Source organism: Triturus cristatus, chromosome 1_1, assembly GCF_964204655.1.
Source record: "Triturus cristatus chromosome 1_1, aTriCri1.1, whole genome shotgun sequence".
Lineage (NCBI taxonomy): Eukaryota > Metazoa > Chordata > Amphibia > Caudata > Salamandridae > Triturus > Triturus cristatus.
Window position 1 is genome coordinate 540,633,481 of NC_140579.1, and position 24,954 is coordinate 540,658,434.

General features: G+C 49.2%; 2 pseudogenes; both read right to left on the reverse strand.

Annotated features, from left to right (window-relative positions):
• Window positions 1-21,451: 21,451 nt before the first annotated feature.
• On the reverse strand, window positions 21,452-21,585 carry LOC146870569 (5.8S ribosomal RNA; annotated as a pseudogene).
• Window positions 21,586-22,748: 1,163 nt separating this feature from the next.
• LOC146870570 (18S ribosomal RNA) lies at window positions 22,749-23,839 on the reverse strand (annotated as a pseudogene).
• Between the last annotated feature and the right edge of the window lie 1,115 nt (window positions 23,840-24,954).

The following is a 24,954-nucleotide window of genomic DNA, read 5'->3' on the forward strand; positions in this document are numbered from 1 at the left end:
CTTGCTGCTGATGCTCCTTCAAACGTGCATCCAGCTCAGGCTGTGTCACCGCCAAGATGCGCCCCATTAGTGGTATCATGCTGTGCCGTGCCCGACGCCAAGTGCGAGGAATCAGCCCCAGGGTCATCTCCGCCACATTCTTTGCCAGCCGGGTGATGTCATCCCATCACTTGTGGCAGTGGGTGCGCCGTCGGTTTGAGACCCCCAGGGCTCGCACCTTTGCTGCAATGGCCCTCCACACGGCCTTACGCTGGTGTACCTTGAGCTGCAGGCATGGGAAACAAGAGGGAGAAATGATCAGGTACACAGTGCCATGTACCGACATCTATCAGTATAGCAGCAACATAAAACAAAATCACATATCCAACGATAGATTAATCAGAGACCATAGTACAGCCCACATGTGACCCCTGCATGGGAAAAGCTGATGTTAAAGCATGCAGGTGTGAGGGGGAAAACAGTCCCTGCACATCTCACACACACATGCAGGATGCCAGCACTGAAACCTGCCTGCCCACATCTCCAGTCAATTGTTGGGTTGAGCAACAAATACATCACATATCAACCTGTGTTGGGGGGGGTGACCCACAGTGTCCAAGACTGCGCAGCAGAGAAGTTTTAATGCATGGGCAAAGTGGGCTCTGGCCCAGGGCCCCAGCCTTTCAGGGGGCCCCCTGACAAAGTCAGCTCTGTTCTCCAGAGTTTTGCCCGAATGACCTTGAATATTGCTTAAACAGATTGTTTTAAATACCGTTTTCCTTTAATTTATTTTTTATGTACTTGATGTGTGGAAGTCTAGTATAGCCATTTTGCAGAGAAATGTTGTGCTTGTTTCATACAATACACATAAAAAATGTTTCTTTTAGATCAAAACTAGGCCTAACATATAAGAAATGGGAGGGCATCACATAAATTATTTGCAGTAATATTGGTGAGCTGCTGATGTGTTACAATATTGAAAACACACATAACTATCCCTGAACATTAGATGTAAACACATTTAGGGGCTTATTTATGAGAAGTGGTGCATCGCATGATGGATATGTCATATTTACTGTATGATGCATCATGTTGCAAGGATTTACAGATACGTCAGTATTTCTGACATATCTGTAGGCGCAAAAGTGATGCATTGCTGGGGTATGTCTGAAAATAGATGCAACTCCAGCAATGTGTCCTTTCACATGGGGTTTGCCTGCATCAGTCTTACACCTGCTGTGAGGCAGGTGTAAGATATTGACGCAATGGCGTCCTAGAAGTGGCGCACTGAGTTCTCATAGATTTCAATGCGTCACTTTTACAAAGCTTTTTGCGGAGCAACACCCACCCTGCATACATTATACCTGGAGCAGGTATAATGTGGTGCAGGGGTTTACAAAGTGATGCATCTGCCTAGATGCGACACTTTGTAAATAGGGGGCAACATGGCACATTTTTTACGCTGCCAGTACGTTCAAAAAGTGACGCACCCGCAGCATAAAAGTGAGGCAAGGCCTCATAAATAAGGCCCTTAGAATTTGAACAAGTGTTCCTATGCACTGTCAGGGCCCTAATGAAATGAAATAGTGTATTTAATAAATCGTGCAGGTACTCAGACTAGAGTGTCCTGGCGCTTGACAGCGAGAGGAAAATGTGCGTAAAAGACCCATCAGTTATTAAAAAGCCAGGTTTTTCCTGAAAGAGGAGGTCTGTGGTTAGTCTCAGAGACTCAGGGAGGCTATTCCACAATTTTGCGCCTAGAAAGCCGAAGGATCTGCCTCCAGTGCGGGCACGGCATATTTTAGGCACGATGGCCAGGTTGGCATTGGAAGATCTTAGGGGTCTAGATGTTGTGGAGCGATTAACGCGCTTATTTAGGTAGCCGGCTCCTGAGCCAGGGAAAGCTTTAAAGAAGATGGTCATCACTTTGAAGTCGATCCGTTCTTTTATGTGGAGCCAGTGTAGAGACTTAAGAATAGGGGTCATACTAGATCTGGGTTTAGGTCTCAGGAAGGCTCTAGCCGCCACGTTTTGTACCACTTGTAGGCACTGGATAAGGAATTTGGGAAGACTGAGGTACAAGCTGTTGACATAGTCAAGCTTTGATGTCACCAGAGCCTGCAGCACGATCTTTCTGCTCTCAAGCGGTAACAGTGGCAGGAATTTTTTTAGCATCCGGAGTATGCCAAAGCAAACGGCAGTTAGATTTTAGATTTGAAAGCAAATGGAGAGTGTCTTGTCTATGACATTTCCTAAGTTTTTTATTTTCTCCTTTTCCACGGGCAGGGGCGGCAGATCTTATGGCCACCAAGAGCTCCAGTCAGGTGTTTCTGGATTACCAAAGAAAATAACTTCAGTTTTGTAAGGATTGCACTTCCGCTGATTGATCATAAGCCAGTTAAAAACATTTGTGAGGCAAGACCTAATCATTGCCCCGTCAAAGTCGGTTCCTTTTTCACACGTAAAAATCAGCTGAGTGTCATCAGCATAGGAAACAATTTTGGTGCCCTCTTTCTCTATCAGAAATGCAAGGGGGATAGATATATATTAAAAAGGGTAGGACTGAGAATGGAGCCCTGAGGGACACATACATTCATGGCCGGAACCGGGGATGAGAAAGGGGGGAGCCAGATGTCCTGAGATCTATTTGCCAAGAAAGATGACATCCATGTTAAGGTGGTCCCCCCAGGCAGATGTTAGCAAGTCTCTCCAGGAGCCTCTCATCTGGGACCGTATCGAAGGCTGCCGACAGATCGAACAGTATCAGAACAGCCTTGCCTTCCTGGTCCAGCTTACCCTTGAGAAATTAAGTCACTTACAGCAGAGCGGTCTCCGTACTGTAGTTAGCCCTAAAACCGGATTGGGACTCATGAAGGAGCTTCCCATCTTCAATGTATTTTTGGAGAGCCTGGTTTACATGCTTCTCTAATACTTTGGAGAGGGCCGGAAGAAGGGAGATTGCCCTGTAGTTGGTAGGGTCCGTCGGTTTGGCCTTAGCCTTTTTTATCAGTGGAAGAATCTTAGCACTCTTTCATAATTTCGGAATGTTGCCTGAGGCGAGGGAAGCATTAAAGAGCTGGTTTACCGTAGGGTTTATGGTGGGAGCTGATAGATTCAGGATATTCGCTGGACATGGGTCGGTAGGAGAGCCAGACTTAATGCTTTGGAGAAGGGTCAGTGACTCTTCAAGCTGAAACTCAGGGAAAGCTAGTGAAGATGGAGGATCCAAGAGGTGAAATATGCTTGGTAGAAGGCCAGTTCTTCCTCTGAGATGTTAGTGAAGGCATGTTGGATAACGGAGATCTTTTTGATGACGAATTGAGCTATTTGCTTAGACCATTCTTCCGTGCATGGCCCTTCCTTTGTGCTGGCTTTCGGGGCGGTAAAGGATTTAACTATACTAAAGATTTCCTTACTTTTATTCTGGGCAATTTCTATCTTGGTTTGAAAGACGTTTTTCTTGGCTGCCTTCACGAGAATGTAATGAGCTTTTAAGTTGTCTTTATACACCTTCCTGTCTTCAGGTGGATAGGATTTACGCCATTTCTGTTACATTTTTCTACAATTTCTTTTGCTAGATCTGAGGGAATCATTAAACCATGGAGCTGGTGGGGCCGAACTCTTTGAGGAGCGGGAAACAACTGGTACCACTGCATCAATGTTGGTTCGGAGCCATGAATCTATTGAGAGGGTGTCCGAGTCGGGGCAGCCAGACAGCTCCGGTGAGGAATGACCGATGTCATCTGCTAAAATCGGGATGGATATTTTATGGAACGTCCTGAAATTAGGGTCCCTGTGCCCTGCGTTAGCCCGAGGGCTGTGGCAGAGTTGGGAATGACGAATTTTAATAGGAGATGGTCAGACTAGATAATGGGAAGAAGTAAGCTTACTGATATGTCAAAGTTGTGAAAGATTTGGTCTAGAGTATGGCCCTTCTCATGGGTGGCCGATGAAATAGATGGAAACGTGTTGCAGGCCTGCAGAGTGTCCAACAAGGAAATTGTTTGAGGGTCTTTTCCATTGTCCATATGTATATTGAAATCTCCCAGAATAAGTCAGTTGTTGTATTTTAAGGCCAGGGAGGCGGTGGCTGTATTAAGCGTAGTAATAAAATTTCCAATTGCACTGGGAGGTCTGTAAATCAGAAAACCAGCAGTGCTATGATGGGGGGATAAGGTACGGCGGAAGCCTAAGGACTCTGCGCTCTCAATGTTTTCCATCGGGATGGGAGAGCAGTCTAGTTTCTTATTGTAAATTATGGCGACACCGCCCCCCTTCCCAATCTCTCCTAAGGATTTTATAACCCGTAGGGATGGCCGAGGTGATAGTAGGGTTGGAGGCTTCAGACAGCCAGGTGTCAGTGAGATATAAAAAATTAGGCTGTTCGTCTAAAAGTAGGCCATAAATGTGTAGTTCATGCTTTTGCATAGAGTGACAATTTAAAAGGGTGGCCTTTAAGTCCTCTATTTTCTTATTGTTTTTACACTTATTGTTGCGTGGGAGGATCTTGGGTGCGAGATTCCTGGGCTGGAGGAGAGACCAGTTGCACTTATTGCATCGAAAGTCTACCTCCAAGCTCGGATCAGCTGCTGTACACTGACATAATGGTAGCCGCCTAAGGCTAAGCAGTTTTTTCTATTGTAATATAGTGGAAGAAACTCACCGGTGGGGAAATGGGCAGCATGGCCAGCGCCGGTCGCCTCCGGGACGCCTCACGGCACAGACAGGCTTGCCTTTGGCGTGCTCGCTGCGTTTGTTTGTATCGGGAATATATTGGCTAATGCATATGATGCAAACTGGATCGCTAACGCAGCTGAGGAAGTGGAAACTGCGTTGCCAGAAGTGAGGAGCCCGATAGTAGCCCCAGCCCTCCGCACAATCGGAGTATCAGCCGCGGTGGACCAGGACTGGAGGAAAAGCAAGATGCGAATCAAAGCAGCTAAGAATTTGTAGGCAAGCAGAATCAAGAAAAGTGCAAGTGTGCGTAGGTAGGAGAAATTGTTAAAAAGCACAGAGTAATTCAGCCACACATATACAATTTAAAAAGTATTAATATAGCAGGGCAGGAAACACGAAATTCTACCGCTGTCAGCTGAGCGCGTCCGTTTACATCGGGAATATATAGGCTAATGCCTATGATGCAAACTGGATCGCTAACGCAGCTGAGGAAGCAGAAACTGCGTGGGAAACAGGGGCTCAAATTGGATCATAAATTCAAAGCTGTTCTGAACAAGGGCCCCCAAAATATGTTTGGCCCAGGGCCCCCAAAATCCTTAAGATGCCCCTGCTGCACAGCGCTCAATGTCCCTGCCCTGTGAATAGATAACTGTGTCATGGATGTCACATTGAGGGACATGATCTCACAAATACAAAATGCCCTTCACAAGGGCGGTTGTGTGCAATCTACAGTGCTGAGATGGGCCACAGCTGGAGTGCAATGTGAAAAGACTGATGTCATACTCTGTAAGTGAAGTGATGTGTCCTTGTCTTTGTAGACGGGAACTGTGGTGCTGGGCTCACCCTGAGATGGACTACAGGGGCACACACAGCCATCCAGCCAAGCAATCACTGTCCTGACTACAGCATGAACAACCTTCTGTATCACTGTACAACACAGGTCACTCATACTTACATGTGCAGGGAGGGAAAGCTGTGGCATTGGGTACACGCACCCTCCCACTGGAGACAGCATGTCAGGCAGTGCATGACACTACCCCACACTCCCAGGCACATACTGCATCAATCCACTACATGTGTGGCCTCCCTGTCCTACTACAACACTGTTTAAGACTCACCACGACATTTGGGGCACCATATAGCCTTGGGTACTGTTTGAGCACCTTGTCCACCAGGACCTCCAGCTCCTCGCTCGTGAAGGGACTGGCACGGATCTTCTCTGTCCTTGCCATCAGTGTGGACGTGCGACAACAGCAGGGGATTTTGGTGACGAGGGTCGCCAGGCAGCAGTCCCTGGAGGCAGCAGCAGGTGAGAGGTGTTAGGCAGCAGTCCCTGGAGGCAGCAGCAGGTGAGGGGTGTCAGGCAGCAGTCCCTGGAGGCAGAAGCAGGTGAGGGGTGTCAGGCAGCAGTCCCTGGAGGCAGAAGCAGGTGAGGGGTGTCAGGCAGCAGTCCCTGGAGGCAGCAGCAGGTGATGGGTCTCAGGCAGCATGCTCTGTGAGTAGCGGCAATGTGAGGCTCACTCCCACATATATAGCCCCCTGGGGTCGTTTCAAAGGTGCCAAGCTGCAGCAATTGGTGGTCCATGTCTACCTCTTTCAAATGCATCCAATGACCGCCTCCACGGTGGCGGAGCACGCCTACCGCGACCTTCAAAATTGCATCATGCCACCGCCATCGAGCTTCCCATTGGCTCTAGGGCCATCTCCATGGCGGTGTAACACCGCTGTGGCCCGGGGTGCGCTACCGCTATGGTGCATCTTTCAAATGCAGCCAATGACCGCCTCCGCGGTGGCGTAGCACGCCTACCACGATCTTCAAAATTGCATCAAGCCACCGCTATCGAGCTTCCCATTGGCTCTAGGGCGAGCTCCATGGCGGTTTAACACCGCTGGGGCCCGGTGTGCGCTACCGCGATTTTAGTGGCAGAGCATGCCAACCGCCATTTCCACATGTCTCCACGCCTATGACTACTGCACTGGTGTGAATGGGGGTGCTGGTGACACCACCGGTGCCAGGCGGTAGCTACCGCAGTATGGGTGCCATGCATTGACACGAGGCACCGCCATTCTTGCGGCGGAGCATGCCAACCGCCATCTCCACATGTCTCCATGCCTATGACTACTACACTGGTGTGAATGGGGGTGCTGGTGACACACCACCGGTGCCAGGCGGTAGCTGCCGCAATATGGGTGCCATGCATTGACACGAGGCACTGCCATTCTGGCGGTGGAGCATGCAAACTGCCATTTCCACATGTCTCCATGCCTATGACTATTGCGCTGGTGTGAATGGGGGTGCTGGTGACACACCACCGGTGCCAGGCGGTAGCTACCGCGATATGGGTGCCATGCATTGACACGAGGCACCGCCATTCTAGCGGCGGAGCATGCCAACCGCCATTTCCACATGTCTCCATGCCTATGACTACTGCACTGGTGTGAATGGGGATGCTGGTGACACACCGCCAGTGCCAGGCGGTAGCTACCGCGATATGGGTGCCATGCAATGGTGATGGCCATCTGTCACACATCAACAGTGCAAAGTGCCAACATGTTCAATGGCACATCATTGTGCACACAATGCCAATGTTCAATTTACTCCACTGATGGCTACACATGCCATGTTTGTGTGTGTGTAACGTACATTTGTCTGTACCCACTCACATGTCACTTGAGGATTTGATGTTGGTGTAGGCAGGACAGTGTAGTGCTGGACTGTACAATGTGTACACATGTCAATGTGTTGAGGTCCAGTGACAATCACAGCAATGCTCGTTTCGATGAATGTTGATGTAATTAGCATTGCCTCTCATGTCTGCTCATGAACGCATTCATCATTACAGCGCCGACTGTGGACATTGTGTGGTGGATGTGTGCCAGGTTGTAATGACGCATCAAGGTGTGACCGGTAGAGCAGCTAGGTAGGAGACAGTGGGTTTGGTTAGTTACACATATGCTGGATGCTAGACTCCCAGGCATGCACATGTGTACTGTGGCCATATCCATATGTGCATTCACATAGCTAAAGGTGGTGTTTGAGGTACTTGTACTGTGTAAGTTGACACGTGTGCCCTTTGTGTAGCTGAAGGTGTCCCTCCATGTGAGGTGGTCTGTTAGTCACTCTAGATGTCTGTCATTGTTGTCGTTGTGTCATCCAGAACGTGATATGCTGTGCACATCTCTTGGTGTATTATATTGACATGTGTCCACTATCAACTCCAATAGGAGGAGGCCAAATCTGATTCATCACTTGACGGTGCTGGAGGACATGGAGGATGTTGCGAGCATACGCAAATGCCGCCTGGACAGAGCCACCCTGAAGACCCTTTGTGATATGTTGGAGCCCCACCTGCAGCCACGCAGGAGATATCTAACAGCTTTCACCCCTGCTTATAAGGTGATGGCAGCCCTGCATTTTATGGCAACAGGATCGTTCCAGGAGACTGTGGCCAGTGCTGGTGGGATGTCATAACCAATGTTCAGCATGGTGCTGCGTGCTGTACTGTCCACCATGATGCTATACAAGGACAGATACATCAATTTCCCCAGGGGTGCTGAATTGCCAGCTGTGAAGGGAGACTTCTATCCCCTTGGACACATCCCCAATGTTGTTGGGGCCATTGATTGCACCCATGTCGCTCTTGTGCCACCACAGGCAAGTGAGCACATTTACCGCAATCGCAAGCATTACCACTCCATCAATGTGCAGGTGGTGTGCATGGCAGATATGACCATCTCGCAGGTGTGTGCCAAATTCCCAGGCTCGGCCCATGACTCCTACATCCCGAGGAACAGCATAGTGCCCCAGCTGATGGCTAATCTTCTTCCAGAGCGTGCAGGGATTGTGGGTGAGTATGCCTAGTCGTGTGGCATGCTGTGTGTGTGACCTGCTCCCCTGAGACTCTGCAACATTGCAATGTCTATTTGTGTTTGTCATACCTAGGTGACTCTGCATATCCCAACCGTCCCTGGTTGCTGAGCCCACTGCGGAATCCCAGGTCCCCGGCTGAAGTCCGCTACAATGAGACCCATGGGAGGACACGTTGTGTGGTGTAGCGCACTTTTGACCTGCTCAAGTCACGTTTCCGGTGCCTGGACAAGACCGGAGGTGACTAGCATACTCGCCCGGGAAGGTGTGTCAGATTGTTGTTGCATGCTGCATGCTCCACAACCTAGCAATTCGCAGGGAGATTCCCCTGCTCCTTGATGGTAGTGAGGAGCCAAGGCCCCAGCCTGCAAACCAAGCCGTGTCCAGTGATGAGGACAGTAGAGAGGAGGAAGGTGTTGACCTGCATGAACAGCTCATCACCCGCTCCTTCACTTGACGGTGGGTGGCAATATGCAACATACCCATTGTCTGATGTGATTGCTGTTGTCGTGAAGGGGCATGTGAGAATTGTGGCATCAGCCAGTTGTAGACTCAGTGGTGGTTGGAAATGTTTCTAGGACATGTCATTTGGGAACATCAACGGGACGTGTATGTTGACACTTGGGGGGCATTGTGACATGTGCATGTTGGGTTATCCTGGTGTTAGGGCTTGTGTGATGCCTGTGATGCCACACCCAGACCAGTGACAGTTTTTCTGTTGTGTTTCCCTAGGTGGCTTCGAGTTCTCCTTGCCTACATACAGCCCATGGTCCGGGTACATTGTGATCATGTTGAAGACTGTACACCCTGCAAAAAAGACAGAGCAGACACAACAACATGTGTGTGAGGATATTTTATTTACTATGGTGAGATGCAAGGGGGTGTACATTTTCATTGGGGGGGGAGTGAGTTGACAGTCGTGGTAGATGAGATGGTCGAGTAGTCACCACATTGCTGTGGTGACCCAGTCCAACAGGCAGATGCCATTCACAAGGCGGTGTGGGGTAGGACAGTCCAAAGAGACAATGCAGTGGTGGAGAGGGTTGCATACATGGCTGGCTCCGTGACTTGCGTCTGGCAGGTGCTTTGCCTCCAGATACTCCCAGGGTCTTCATGGGACGGCCCCTTTGTCGTTTGGTAGGGGGGGCCCTGCTGCAGGGCCAATGGGGTATGAGGACTGACTCCTCTCTGTGGGCACAGGGGAGGATGGTGAACTGTCAGTGTGCAGCCCACCAGAGGGAGGCGGAGATGTTGTCTGGGGCGCATGCCTGTCCCTCAGTACCACCACTTGCTGGCCCAAGAGGTCCACGATTTGTCCAATGTGTCTGTCGATGGACCTCATCAGCAGGATGAGCTTGTGCAACAGATTGTCCGACCGGCCCGTTCGTCCCTGGGCCTGTTCGTATGCGCCCAGGATTCTGGTGATGTGTTTCCAGGGACTGGGTCCCAGCCTCCTGGTGTCCCTGGCTGACTCTGCCCCTCCCACCTGCCCTGCTGCCACGGACCTGTTGCCTCACCACTGTGGGCACCTGCATCCTCTCCCTGCCCTCCTCCATGGGTGGTGTGTGTGGGGCATCCTCTGGGACAGGGAGGGGGTTGCCGGAAGCACTGGTGGTGGTGGTGGTGGTGGTGGTGGCTGTGGCTGCACAGGCCGTGACAGCAGGGGTCTGCTGTGTAGTTGTTGTTGCCGCAGATGTGGCGTGGGAGACGCTGGGGTCCTGTGACCTGTTGCTCCCTGGCACACCAGATGGGCCGGCCGCAACCGTCAAGCTTTGGGTTAGCTGTGTGTCATTCACATTTTGTACAATGCACCATTGACATATCATCACATTGTTGACTGTGTGCAGTACTGTGCTCCCTGACATGATACAGTGGTACAAGCATTACTAGTCCATGGTGCGAGGTGTCAGGGCATACCATGCGAACCGTGTCCAATTGAGGTTTACTGGGGCTTGTTGCCATCTATGGCCTGGCACGACATGTGTTTAATTGTGGACTCATGGTTTAGTAGTCTGACCTAGCAGGCGCCACAACTGGCCATGGATTGGCCATTGTCATCTCCTGCATCCCTTTGTCCTGTCATGTGCATATCTTGATTTGTGCTACCACACATGCTTTCATATTTTGAGAATGGTCCTTGTTGCACTTGCCCCATGGTGATGCACATGTAACTAGTTGCAGTGCATGAATGTGCCCAGGCTTTCTTCTACTTGTACATTGGTGTGTCACACTTTGGTGGTTGTGACAGTTTCCTTGGCTTACCTGTGTGCACACTGTGCTTGGCAATGGGTAGGTATGGCTCTTTGTGCAATGCGAGGGCTGGTGTTGTCATATGGCACCATTTAATTTGGGGAATATGTGTGGGTGCACGTACTGGCTACCTACCTGTGAGTTTGTGTGTTGTACTGCAATGGCTTCCAACAGCTCCTGGGTGGGGTGAGGGAGGGATCCATCCTGCTGAGGTGTGGGGCACGGGGAATGTTGGGAGAAGTAGTGCAGCGCTCCCAGCCACAAACACCATCACAGGGAAGATGGCTAGCTACCTGTAAGTTTGATGAGGGATGTGTAATGGCTGACACATGCTTCTGGGTGGGGTGGAGGAGTGCTCCATCCTGCTGAGGTGTGGGACAGGGGGCATGGTGGGAGTAGTAGTGCAGGCCCTCCACCCCCAGACACCCTCATTGTAAAGATGTAAGTTTGTTTGTTGTACTACAATTGCCTCCAACTGCTCCTGGGTGGGGTGGGGGAGGGATCCATACTGCTCAGGTCTGGGCAAGGGGGTCTGGTGGTTGTTGTAGTGCTGTCTGCCTGTACACATGCCCCCATGGTTATGTTGTTAGCTATGTTAGTGGTGAATGGGAGTGGGTGTATGCTGGATCTGTGAGCCATGTTTTTGTGAGTATGTGGGGTGCAGATGGATGGTGTGTGTCCTAGGTGGTGTAGCTTTGTAGTTGTGCAAGACAGTACATAGCAGAGTGGCGGTAGTCATTTGTTTGTACTTACCAGCCTCCACTCCCCCGGCTACTCCTGTGAGACTCTCTGGATGCAGTATGGCAAGCACCGTTGGGGAGATACTAATTTCTGGGGCGGTGTCTCCACTATACTTGCGGCGGGTTGTTGTTTTTCCGCCACGCTTCCGACCGCCGCGGACGGATTTTGGCCATCTCCGCCCGCTACTGGTGGTTATTCTGGAACAAATACTGCTGCAGGCTTTTTTTTTGGCCGGTTAATGCTAATTTGTCTGCCGGTTTTCCCACGGGGCCGGCGGGCGGTTGTTTTCCGCTTCCATGGCGCTCAGGGTGTTTTTCGGCCCTACATCCTAATGGACTTCTAAATTCGGTCTGAACCCGCCTTAATTTACAGAACATGGTTGTGACCCACTTCAATTAGAAAAATACAAACAGATATCACTCATAAACGCAGATATGAAGATTTTGGTGAAGGTTTTGCCCAATAGACTCAAGGTCTATATTCCATTAATATTTCACCACCACAGGTAATATTAATGCATGATCACACGTCAGTGAATCATATTAGGACAAACTCCCATCGACTGTTGGAGACGCAGAACAATGAGGATGAGAAAGTGGTTGTCTCTCTTGAAAGCAAGAAGGTGTTGAAACTTATAAAGCGGACTTACCGTTATGGATTATGGAGGTCATGGGCCTAAGGGAGTTGTACTTTGATAACGTGAATCTACAGTGCTTTATGGCCTGAGTGACCTGTGGGTGCTTCTCATCCACCTTTTTTGCTCTCCTTTGTAGCACAAGGCAGGGGTGGACACTCTTTCCGCTCTTCTATTATTTTGTAATTTGCACACAAAAAACAATAATTGGGAAATACAAATGAGAAAAAATTATAAGCTAAAGATATAATCATCGATAGCATCTAAAGATAAAAATACATGATAAATAGATCAAAAGAAAGAAATGCTTCAGGAAAGCAAAAATTAAAAGAAAATGTAAAATATTTATACATTTATAAAAGAAAAGTCCACATTTCCTTTAAAAAATGGTAACCTCATCATCCCTGGAAGAGAAGATCAGGAAAAATTCCACCAGTTAAAAAAAAAAATACCTCCTCCACATAAATATATTAATAAAATTAAAGGACTTATTATGGTGTACAACACCATCACGAAACATGAACAAACAAGATAAAACCAGACGTGGTGAATTTGCATTATCACTTTGCAATATAGGAGCATGTGCTACGGCATAACATTGGCCGTAGGGCAAGCTCCCATAGGGAAATAGGAGGTGGAGTTCATCCCTGCACCGTGTGCCAGGAAACACAGGGTGCTTGCTACACAGTGCAGGGATCAACAAGTGGGCATCCTAGGTATCCACTTAAACACAAAACGTAGGCCGCAGGGTGAAGCCAGTTTCAAACAGGCTTTCCATATGTGAAAGCTGGATATTAAAAAACCCTGACAGAAAGAGTGCATCGTAATACAAATGGCGTAAAACGCCATACATATAAATTACATGCAAGTTCCGATTGGGCAACAGGTTCATGGAGCCCGTCAAAGGCCAGCGTGAATAAGCGGCCGGTTTCACTTCAGACCGGCAGTATTATATCAGCCGGTCAAAAGTGAAACCAACTGTTTCTGTCAGAAAGCCTCCAACCTAAGGTCAGAGACTTTCAATGTAAGATCATAATGAAGGCCTATATATTACACTTAGAACTACTAAAATAACTCTACACATACTAATCAAAACATAACTAACGGACTTTGTATGTCCGCCACTGTAGCGGTGATTGGGACCGCCCGTCAGACATGCAGCGGGCCCACTACTGCGATCAGGATGCGCCCGCCAAAATGGCAGGCGAATCCTGGGCCTTTAACATTGCAGGCGGGGCTGGGAGCTACAGCACCGTCCATAATGTTAAACGTGCTTGCACCACATTTGAATGCACCACATGGCAGGCACCATGAAATGCCTTACAGTTGGTGCATGGAAATGCAGGGGGGTACCATGCAGGACAGCGACCACCCCCCCCACACAATAGGGGCCGACAACAAGCCCACAAACCCAAACCCTGACAGCCTTTCCACCGCCGCCATGGAAAGACCGCTTACAGGACACAACCTAATATGGTGGCGGTGTCTAGCAGGGTTGTGGGCTTGTTGTCGGCCCCTATTAGTGGCCCTTTTCCATACACCAGGCAATCGGTGGAAAAGCGGCAGACAGACTTAGGGGTCATTAGTATAGCGGGCGGATCACCACCGCCTGTATGGCGGTGGCTGTCCGCCCGCTAAAAACATCCACCCGCTGCAAATTTCTCCCCGCCACATTACCATGGCGGGGGGGAGCCCGGCGGACAGGAAGACTGTCCGCCGGTTTTCCGCCAGTAGGCAATCCGTCCGAATGCCTACCAGGCAGAAAAGCAGTTTATATGGTGGCGGTGTCTGGTAGACACCGCCATCCATATTACTATGCAGGCGGGGACCTGCCTTTCCGTGGCGACAACGCCGCCACGGAAAGGCAGGCAGTGTTTGACATTAGGGGCCCGTAGCGGGCCCCCAGGGATTCAGGGAGGGGGGGTGCACATGGGGGGTACCTATGGTACCCCCCTGCATTTCTATGTAAAACATGGCAGGCACCGCGTGGTGCCTGTTACGTTATGCATTGAAAGGCACAGGCTGTCTTTGTGGCATTGCGGCGGGCGGTGCTCTTTGCACCACCCGCCGCTATGTTGCAGATGCACCATGCGCCCGCCAGTGTGGCGGGTGCATGCTAATCGGGAGTGCGGGACCGCCGCACCCTCAGCGGGCGGTCCCGTTTCCCGAGGATATGGCGGGCGGACAAAGTCCACCCGCCATACTAATGGGGCCCTTTGCGTCCGCAACGATACCCACCGCCATCCTAATATGGCGGTGGGTAAATCTTAATGTGATGGCTATCATAATGAGCTCATAATATACTACATATCGCAAAGCCTTAAAGGTTATCATGGTAGTAAACATATAACTGTAACTATGTATTACACAACCTATTAAAATGCACAAAAAGACAATACTAACAATATAGAAAACCTAACTACCTCCCCTCTAATATTAAATTAACTAAAATTAAACATTATTTTTTAAAAAACTAACCTTAACCGATAACCGTCGCTACCAAATGCAAGCTTCTCTCCCCAAATGCGTGCAAACAAAAACAGGGATAGATGAAAAAATCTACTTGGACACCAAATAAAAATTGGAAAAAATGTTATGTAGCTTTGAAGTCAATATAACACAATATGATTCTAAAAATATATGTAAAAAATGTATTCACTTCCAAAAAATGTTATACAAATGTTTGACAAAATGAAGAAATATATAGTAATTAATATTATAATATACATACATTTTAAAAAATATATACAAAAATGTTTGGTTAATTTGTTGTTGATTATTTGTAACAAAAAATATACACAAATGTTGCAAAAGTAATGAAAAAAATGTGTAAATATAAAAATATAATGTATGAAAAGAAAGATTATTATGTATAAGCTGTATTTCCGGTTCAAGTTATAAATTAAATAATATTATTTAAAAATATAAGATTATTTAAGGGATGATTAGCATGCAGCTGTAAAACCCTCCGACCCTTCATCGGAGCCTTTGAAGCTGCATCGTAATATGCCTGTAAGATTACTTTACGAGTGCCTCATTTTCATGAAAGCGGTCGTAATGGAATTCAAATGGTCCTTCAGGCTAACTTAGAGGCGGTAACAAAAAATTATGACAATTCTGTATTGGACACCCGTCCAAGTGAGGTATAATTTTACACGGAAGACTGAGGAAGACGCTGTGTGGTAGGACATTTGTACTCACACAGATGTCTAGTTTTCTGAAACGTTTAGTTTTAAAAAATGTATAAATTTGCTAGGTTTCGCTAGGTGCAGGCAGAGCTAGGATTCAAAATCCAAAGCTTGGCACTTGGAAAAATAAGGGTCAGTTTTCCAAAATGTGGTGTGTCTACGTTGCATTTTGGGACATTTCCTGCTGCAGGCACTAGGCCGACACACACAAGTCAGCTACCGTTTTTATCAGGAGACTTGTGGAATACAGGGTGGGTAGAATTTTGTAGGTCAAGGCAGATTCAAGAACTTTCCATCCCAGAAATAAAAGGAAAATGTGTTTAATTTTTTTGAAGTTTGAGGTTTGCAAGGGATTCTGGGACACAGAACCTGAAGAGAGCCACAGAAGTGACCCCATACTGGATTTCACTTGGGGGATCATTAGTATGTCGTAACGTTCGACACCGCCGAGCCTGCAGTGGCGACCGCCACCACATCGTAACGACTGAAACCACCCGTCATATTACAATGGCGGGGGCTTCCCAGAGGATGCAAAGTGCGTCTGCCGCTTTTCCGCCATCCCGCAATCATTCCAAATGCCAACTGGGCAGAATTGGCCCCTAATATGCTGGAGGTGCCTAGCAGGCACCACCGTCCATATTAGTATGGGGTAATTAGAAGACCGCCATGGAAAGGCTGGCGGGATTTGCTTTGGGGTCCTGGGGGTTTGAGGGGTGGGGGCTGCACTTGGGGGCTACCTATGGTACCCCCATCATTGTCATCTAGAAGGTGGCAGGCACCAAGAGGTGCCTGCTACGTTGTGCATGGCAATGCACGACATGCCACTTTGGCTTTGCGGCGTGTGCTGCTTACAGGAGATGTGCAAAACACACTGCTTCTAAAATCTATATTTTGTTTAAGAAATATTTGGCTTTCTTTTGTACCTATATTTATCTGTTTATATTTACCAAATGAATTGCGATAAACACAGTACACAATGAAACAAGTAGAAGATGCAGCTCAGTTTTTGGATCTGTGTTCAGCGGGTTGTTGGTGAACCTATAAGTCCTACATATCCCAAAAAAAGAAGGGTTAGGTGGATTAAAATGTTATATTATTGGCATACTTTACATTACAGGTAAAAACATTGACACAAATGGCTATTTTTTTTTTCGACATTAGTGCAATATTTTCTATTATCAAATGTAAATTTGTATATAAAATCATTAAAGGATTTAGACAAATGTCCCCATTACTTAATTCATAATTTTGTCTACTTTTCAGAAATGTCTAGTTTTAGGAGCTCCATTTTTGTTTTGAAAACCCATTCCTACCACAGTAAAATTTAAAAACTTCAAAGAAAATGTAAATTACTGTCAAAAGTTTAATTGCCCCTGAAATCAGAGATGATGAAGATTTTATCACCACAAGCACATTGTTGATGCCATTTACAGGAAACACACCAGACGCTTTCGAATGTAGAAGTTTTTTATTTAAAAAGGCAAAAAATTCAAATATTAAGAAATTGTATGGGTACCTTCCAGAGGAAATAAAAAACCCTGCGTACCTTTCGAATACTGCGGTTGTTGGGAAAAAGGGGAAAAAATTAACATTGATACCTTATGTGGACAAAAAGTTACAAGGGCCTAAGTGCGAAATAACACAAAAATAAAAAAAAGAAGGATGAGCACAGGGGGGTGGGGAAAAGCCCTATTATATTTATGTATGAATATATACATATTTTTGGGAAAAATGATGGCATTATTCAAACACGAATAAACTCCTTTTTTTAAAAATCTAAAAATACTTTAAATAACAAACATTTCGGGAAAAGAAACATTTTCAAATGCCTGATGCATATGCTACATATGAAAATATATTCAAAAGTATTGCTTAAAAAAATAAAGGTTTGACTACTTTACACATGCCATAACAGTTTTCGGTCAGGTAGGTAAAATAGCTGCAGCGCTTTAGGGGAGGCATAGACTTATGGCCAGGCACCAACAAGCATGAAACGTAGGGGGAGCACATACCGATGGGGGAGCGCAGCTCCTTAGAACACCCCCGCTGACACCCGCCTGAACTCAAGAGTGGGCCGCGGAGCCACGACCCGCTCACCCCTTTGCGCCGCCTTAACCCTTAGCGGCTGGCTTAGCAGTGCGGCCGTGCCCCCCAGCCTCACTATCGCTCTGTCTCCGGGCCCGCGGCGGCGAGCACGCTATCACTGCCGCCGCGACCCCGCTCGCTGCCCACCTTGGCGGCTTCACCTCAATCGTGGGCCGCAGCATGTCCGTGCGGCCCGCTTCAGCCAGGAGGCACAAAGCCTCCGTCACACGTGGATCCTCCGCCATCCCAACGCCACAAGCAGCCCCACAGAAGGAACAGCAAACTCGAGCAGCTCGCTAATGAGCCCGCAAAGTGCTCGGCCGTACAAAACGCTCGACTTGGAACTACACCAAAACCACAAAATTTTCCTGCCCTAATCTCCAAACCGGCTGTCGTGTCACCACCACCAAAATGGTGGCTGGCGACGCAAAATGGCCGATTATATATCCCCCCCGGGCCAAAACTAGCCCAAGTGCAGCCCAACAAGCTCAATTGGGCTCTGGCTGCACCCCTGGCCCAAACCCCCCCTCCCCCCCCCTCCCGGGGGAGGCAGGCCTCCCGTTGGTCGGCCGCCCCTCCCCGAAGCCCTATTGTATGTCTGTTAGTCTTGGTGTTTGGATGATAGCTTGTTCTGTTTCCAGAGATAACTATATGACTGATCAACCGTTTGATGGTCTGTGTGTGAATGGAGGCCTGTAGATGAGTTGCTCTCTACCTCCATCGATGTTTGGCTCTAAGTTGTTCTATTTGCATAGCTGCTTCTGGTAAAATCTACAATATTGATAGCACTGCATAAATGGGACTCTACATCGATACCACTCCATAGATGTTTGCTAATGCAGCATGAAAACAAAGCTAGAGAATGAAGCATCATTTTGTATATATGACATTGTGTTTCAAAACTTTTTTTTACAAATTAACAATCGTGTGCAGAGTGCATGGTGGGAAAGGGCAGAGAGTTGACTGCGTGCAAACGAAAATGTCGACCAGCAGCAACACCATTTTGTAATCGAGGCCTACATTATGAATGTTAGAATAACATAGTTTCTCAGCAGAATATCTCATATTCATTGAGTTTTAATTTCATCATGATAATACCATTATGCGCTTTAATTAAAACCGCTATGCCAATTCCCAATTAGATAGGTCAATGTGTTGTATTGCTAGTGCAAAAACATATGCATTATCTATGTCGCAAATGTTTGAACGCTTGCAGTCTTCATTCTTTACACATTTATAAAAATGAATGCTAGGGAGCAGGTTGAGATTGTATTAGGTGCTCTATAAATTTCACCTAATACATTGCATATTATTGAATTGATGAAGACTGAATGCAACATATTTGCTCGTCTCTCTTGTTCCTCTCTTTTCATCCTTCACTTTTTCTGTAAATCCTATTCCAGAGAGCTTCCATGCACCTGGATCTTTTGACCTATTTATGAGGTGAAGACACCTTTGTTTCCTCTTGAAGGCCTACTTATTCAGGCAGGGAGTCTCATATAATCACTTGACATCTGCTGAAGAAGTTGTAATTAGCAAGTTAGCAGGGGCAGTCTCTTGTTTAATGAATCTTTGTGCTCCGTTTCACATCCAGGAGCAGAGCCCTCAATGGCAAGGCAGCAGTTTCTTTCAGTGTGCATGAATGATTTTTTTTCTGTTAGTCACAAGCCCCTTCCACCCCTCCCTCTCTATCCGCCGTGGGTCATTTATGTAAGCTCATTGAGGTTAGTATTAGGTTTTGGTTAGTGATTATTAATACATTAAATTAATTATCAATAAATTAATATTATTTAAGAGTTGCAACAAATGAAGGATAAGTTATTATTTTTTATTGATGTATTTACAATTAATTAAGGGTTCGTTTTATAGTTAGCATTAGCAAAAATAATTGTTTTATTTAGAATTGTTTGGTTACGTATCAAGGCTAAATGAAGCTAATTAAGTTATATTACATTTTATTAAAATACATTAATTCATAGGTTTGCAATTATACTTAGGAAAAAGAAATGACTAAAAAATAAACAATAATTAAAATAATTTTAAATTCAAAATAGGTTATGATCGATGTAGGGTCAGTGTAGAGAAGTTGGAGTAGTGATAAGATACATTTTAAACTTGTAGTCACCAACGGGGAGTCAATAGGCATTTCAGAATGGTTAGGTGAATCATTATTTTCAAGCTTTATAACACAGCTTTGGTTTTCTCTTATACTAGGGGTACCCATTCATAAAGAAATCCTCTTTTGCGTATACCCCAAGGTTTTTAAAACTTTTGATCCGGAACTTTGAATTTGTCCTGTAAAACAATATGTAAGAACCCTTAATTTTGTTTGGTTGGGTCCACCGGAGTGGTACTGTCCTACTCCAGTGTGAGATGTTACCTATGATGAAGCATGCCATGATAAGTTATGGGTGCGGAGACCTCTCAAATCCTTAACATAAACCTGTAGATCAAGACCGTTTTCTATACTGAAGTATGGGACACAATTTACATGTCTCCTCCAGTTCTCGGGTTATTAGATTATAACCCCATTGCTGCGGCGCGAATTCCGCCGCGGTGCGAGTGGTGGGAGCTAGGGGGTGGGTGTGGCACTGCGATGCTCATGGTGGGGTCCCAGCTTCCGAACCCTAGCCAGGCTTCCTTCGGTGGACCCCTGTCCCCAGCGCCCGGACCCTCCGATGGCTTTCTGGACGGGGGCCTCACGCACCCCGGGGCCCACCGGACGGAGCGCAAGCCCCGGGCCATGTCCCAGCTTCTGAACCCTAGCCAGGCCTGGGAGAGCCTCCCCAGGCCCCGGTGGACCCCCGTCCCCAGCGCCCAGACCCTCTGCTGGCTTACAGGATGGGGGCCTCCCACACCCCTGGGCCCGCCAGGCGGAGCTCAAGCCCCGGGGCCTGTCCCAGCTTCTGAGACCTAGCCAGGCCGGCGAGAGCCTGCCCAGGCCCCGGTGGACCCCAGTCCCCAGCATCCGGACCCTCCGATGGCTTGCAGGACGGGGGGCTCACACACCCCGGGGCCTGCCGGATGGAGCTCAAGCCCTGGGCCAGGTCCCAGCTTCCGAACCCTAGCCAGGCCGGGGAGAGCCTCCCCTGCCCCGGTGGACCCCCGTCCCCTGCGCCCGGACCCTCGACTGGCTTGCAGGACGGGGGGGGCTCCCGCACCCCGGGGACCACCAGACGGAGCTCAAGACTCGGGCCCTGTCCCAGCTTCCGAACCCTAGACAGTCCGGGGAGAGCCTCCCCGGGCCCTGATGGACCCCCGTCCCCAGCGCCTGGACCCTCGGCTGGCTTGCAGGACGGGGGGCTCACGCACCCCGGGGCCTGCTGGACGGAACTCGAGACCCGGGCCCTGTCCAAGCTTCTGGACCCTAGCCAGGCCGGGGAGAGCCTCCCCAGGCCCCGGTGGACCCCCGGCCGGGGAGTCGGTCTTCTGTCCGCCACATTTCCCACGCCCGCCGCCGGGCGGGGATTTGGTGCTGGGCTCTTCCCTCTTCACTCGCCGTTACTGGGGGAATGCAGGTTAGTTTCTTTTCCTCTGCTTAGTAATATGCTTAAATTCAGCGGGTCGCCACGTCTGATCTGAGGTCGTAGTCGGAAGAATAACACCGGAGCGTCAAGGGGGTTGCCGGGGAAGGCCAGGCCCCTGCCAGAGCAGGGGCCTGGCGTCATGGCAGCGCACGCCCTCTTTCCCTGTATCGGATCTGGAGGGGCTTCGCCCTCCCTGGGATGCCGGCCGCAGAGGTGTGTGCCTGAGGCGCGTGCACGCAGGCAGCAGGTAGGACACCAAAGACAGCCACGCGCGGCACGCAGCCAGGTGCCCCGGGACGGGTCCCAGGGTGGACTGGTCGCCAGACCCCTTCTCAGGAGCCAGGCGCGCTGGAGGCGTACCTCCGCGGCAGGACCCGGCGAGGGACCCTGCCACGGGCGATCGGGGGGTCTGACCTTGTGGGGGGATGAAGGGAAACGGAGATAACCCTGTGACAGCCCCAGCCACGTCCTGGGGGAAACCCTGGGGCGATTGACGATCGAGCGACCCTTAGACAGGCGAAACCCAAGGTGCGTTCGAAGTGTCGATGATCAATGTGTCCTGCAATTCACACTAATTCTCGCAGCTAGCTGCGTTCTTCATCGACGCGCGAGCCGCGTGATCCACCGCCAAGAGTCACAGGCAACTTTTCGAAAACGCTCACCCACCTGCGGGCATGGTGAGATGGCTCGGGCGCCCCGTTCAAGGCTTCCCCTCTGGGAGTCAGACTGCACCATTGGGAGAAGAAAACATTGCCAGGCGCTCGGCCCAGGAGTTCCCCCCACCCACCCGCAGGCGAGCAAGGGGGCTCCCGGTGCATCAGGAGCAGGCAGCACCGCAGCCGCCGGTCCATCCCAGAGTAACCGGGAGGGACCGCACGAGTCTTCAAACCCCTCGGCCCAGCCGCACAGGACCGAGTCAAACCGGGTACCTGGCAACCAGGGAGGGTCGCCCCACCTGCACCTCAGCCGTCTGTCGCCGGGTGGCCCAAGCCGTGCACCAAACTGGTTTGTACAGCCCACCCCACTCTTGCCCGTGCCAGAGGCGCTGGAAGGGAAGAGCCAGGCAGCTCCCCATCCCGCACACCTCCCACCGAGAGGAGACGGGGGTCCCCTTGCAGGCCCCTTCTCTTCCAGGCTGCCCTGCCACATGAGAAGGGCCCCTCCTCAGTCGCCTGGATTTCGGTCGGGCCGGGACGTTGGGTGCAGGATGGCCCAGCCAGCAGCAGGTCCTTCAAGGGGGGTGGTACCAGTCCACTGCCATTCGGTTTCTTCCCACTGCGGGGGTGGTGCCGGGTGAGCTTGGGTTCCATCTCAGAAGGGCCTACCGCTGTGCCCCTCCCAGAGAGGGACAGGAGATGGGGGCTGCCCCCCGTCCCCAGTCCCTCACGCGTCGGTCGGGTCCTCCCCTGTCGGCGAAGGGTAGACACGCGCTCATCCGTTTAGTGTAGAGCGCATTCAGCCCCGGACATCTAAGGGCATCACAGACCTGTTATTGCTCGATCTCGTGTGGCTGAACACCACTTGTCCCTCTAAGAAGTTGGACGCCGACCGCTGGGGGTCACGTAACTAGTTAGCATGGAGGAGTCTCGTTTGTTATCGGAATTAACCAGACAAATTGCTCCACCAACTAAGAACGGCCATGCACCACCACCCACAGAATCGAGAAAGAGCTATCAATCCTTTCCGTGTCCGGGCCGGGTGAGGTTTCCCGTGTTGAGTCAAATTAAGCTGCAGGTTCCACTCCTGGTGGTGCCCTTCCGTCAATTCCTTTAAGTTTCAGCTTTACAACCATACCCCCCCGGAACCCAAAGACTATGGTTTCCCGGAACCTTCTCGGCGGGTCATGGGAATAACGCTGCCGGATCGCTAGTCGGCATCGTTCATGGTCGGAACTACGACGGTATCTGATCGTCTTCGAACCTCCGACTTTGGTTCTTGATTAATGAAAACATTCTTGGCAAATGCTTTTGCTTTGGTTCGTCTTGTGCTGGTCCAAGAATTTCACCTCTAGCGGCACAATACGAATGCCCCCGGCCGTCCCTCCTAATCATGAACCGGAGTCCTATTCCATTATTCCTAGCTGAAGTATTCAGGTGACCGGCCTGCTTTGAACACTTTAATTTTTTCAAAGTAAACGCTTCGGACCCCCAGGACACTGAGTCAAGAGCATCGAGGGGGCGCCAAGAGCCAGGGGCTGGCACAGGCGGTAGCTCGCCTCGCGGCGGACCGCCAGCTCGATCCCAAGATCCAACTACGAGCTATTTAACTGCAGCAACTTTAATATACAGTTTTGGAGCTGGAATTACCGCGGCTGCTGGCACCAGACTTGCCCTCCAATGGATTCTCATTAAAGGATTTAAAGTGTACTCATTCCAATTACAGGGCCTCGAAAGAGTCCTGTATTGTTATTTTTCGTCACTACCTCCCCGAGTCGGGAGTGGGTAATTTGCACGCCTGCTGCCTTCCTTGGATGTGGTAGCCATTTAACAGGCTCCCTCTCCGGAATCGAACCCTGATTCCCCGTTACCCGTGGTCACCATGGTAGGCACCGAAAGCACCATCGAGAGTTGATAGGGCAGACAAATCCGAAAGTATCGTCGCCGTCATGGGGACGTGCGATCAGCCCGAGGTTATATAGAGTCACCAAAGCGGCCGGGCGAGCCCGGATTGGTCTTGGTCTGATAAATGCACGCATCCCGGGAAGTCAGCGCTCGTCGGCATGTATTAGCTCTAAAATTACCACAGTTATCCAAGTAACAGATGGAGCGATTCAAAGGAACCATAACTGATTTAATGAGCCATTCGCAGTTTCACTGTACCGGCCGTGTGTACTTACACGTGCATGGCTTAATCTTTGAGACAAGCATATTCTACTGGCAGGATCAACCAGGTAGCCGCACCTGCTGACGGGGTGGGTTCGGAGGGCCGCGTGCCCATCTCCCCGACCGAACAACCTTCGCGTATCCCTCCCTCTCGGGAGCCTGTTGGGGGAAAGGAGCCCATGCGCCTGGGCGGGAGGGCTCACCGGAGGGGTGGAGAGAGGTGGCAGTCGCATGGGCACCGGCAGGCCCAGCCGTCTCCCACGGGAGGGAGAGGCGGGCGAGGCGCAGCCTGAGCGAGACGCAGGGGTGCCTGAGCCTGGAGGCGGCATCATCCCTCGGAACAATCATTCCGAGCTGCTGTGGAAATGTGCTGGGCAGAGTGGGGTGACGGTGTGGCGCACTGGGCCTACGAACCTGCTGGGCAGCAGCATCCGAGGGCCAGGCACCACCCGACCCCTTCAATTAAACAACACAAATCCCCTTCCAGTTATAACAAAACACTGTCCCACAGAAGAGCTAACACATTTATCTCACAAGATTATTTTTGATTTTCAAAATAGTTATTCTTTTTCATTCAATAATATACATAACTGAGTCAATAAATACATATAGCTATATTCTTCATCCATATACGAAGAATCTCAAAACACGACGAAGCAAAACATTTTATCCAGGTACATGACTCAACAACTCATGACATACAAAGGAAAGACATATATAATTAATCAAAACAAACACAAACAGTAATAATGCAAGATACACATAACAATAATATACATCAAAGACAATATACAAAACAATAACAAATAAATGCGTCAACGCGTGTTTCGGAATCCAATGTAACGTCCTTCCTCAGGGCCCGGATGGTGTAGAAAACCAATGTTTAACAATAACTAATATATTGTTTCATATGACCAAAGATTTAAGTTCACATATAATTCGAAGCTTCGTCCATAGCATCTGTGGGAACAGTTATAATATCATTTAGTTTTTTTACTTAATCAAACTTTATACATAAAGAAAGTGTTTCATAGGAGCTTAAAATAGGGAGTCATTATATAATGTAATTCCAATAATATAAATAACTAGCAGTCATGATCCAAAAAGACCAAAAGGGATCAGATAAGAATAAATTATAGAGAAATCACCCAGTGTGGAAAAATAGTTCAGGAATAGAAATGAA